The sequence below is a fragment of the Seriola lalandi genome, unplaced genomic scaffold (genome assembly GCF_002814215.2).
Source record: "Seriola lalandi dorsalis isolate HSWRI2012SDOR001 ecotype SW California unplaced genomic scaffold, Sedor1 jcf7180002054564, whole genome shotgun sequence".
Taxonomy (NCBI): domain Eukaryota; kingdom Metazoa; phylum Chordata; class Actinopteri; order Carangiformes; family Carangidae; genus Seriola; species Seriola lalandi.
Genome location: NW_019525117.1, coordinates 563,621 through 564,867, shown reverse-complemented (window position 1 = coordinate 564,867; position 1,247 = coordinate 563,621).

The window sequence follows — 1,247 nt, the reverse complement described above, 5'->3', positions numbered from 1 at the left end:
CTCCACCTGACTCCACCTGACTCCACCTGACTCCACCTGTCTCCACCTGACTCCACTCCACCTGTCTCCACCTGGCTCCACCTGTCTCCTCTGTCTCCACCTGTTTCTACCTGTCTCCACCTGTCTCCACCTGTTTCTACCTGTCTCTACCTGTCTCCATCTGTCTCCATCTGTCTCCACCTGACTCCACTCCACCTGTCTCCACCTGACTCCACTCCACCTGTCTCCACCTGTCTCAACCTGACTCCACTCCACCTGTCTCCACCTGACTCCACTCCACCTGACTCCACCTGTCTCCACCTGACTCCACCTGTCTTCACCTGACTCCACCTGTCTCCACCTGTCTCGACCTGACTCCACTCCACCTGTCTCAACCTGACTCCACTCCACCTGACTCCACCTGTCTTCACCTCCACTCCACCTGACTCCACCTGTCTCCACCTGACTCCACCTGTCTTCACCTGACTCCACCTGTCTCCACCTGTCTCAACCTGACTCCACTCCACCTGTCTCCACCTGTCTCCACCTGACTCCACCTGACTCTGGGGTTGTGTTGTTGTCTGGAAACCCTTGGAAACGATGACTCGGAGACCACCTCTCCTCCTGATTGGGTCTCATCAGTGACGACCATCAGACACATGGAGAGACATGAAGGGCACGGCTCAATAAAGAGAGAGATCAATAAGTGCCAAAGTGATCGATAATGAATCAGAATCAAGGTTTAAGTTTGAAATAACTGTGTTATTGATTTAAAGTCATATGACCCAGACCTAGCTTAGCATGGGTGCTCCACACTGCTAACACTACATGTGGTGCTGCGGTTTCTTTCGTTCTCTGTGGTTTCTAGGAAACGGCTGCACGCTGTGGTGTGATGTGCAAACTGGTCACATCAGTAACAAAGAAACAGGAAACACCTGAAGAAGCCGACTGCAGTGATGGCAGAGGTGGCGAACACAACAACCCCCATGATCCCGTGCTACTTCCTGATGTCACCAAACTCCAAACAATCCACATGAACAACTTCGAATCAATGACAACGCCTGAAAACTACCAGTGACATTAATGTGAACTGGAATCTACTGATTTGTAAATACACGACATCCAAGTTTTAATCACAGTAAAGTTTAAAGGTAATTAAACTTGTAAAGCATTCTGTTCCGTTGTTCAGTGGCTGAAATAAACAAAGGGACACACTGTTCGTCACCAGCTGATCGTTGTACGAGCACAATAATAAACACACACGATGA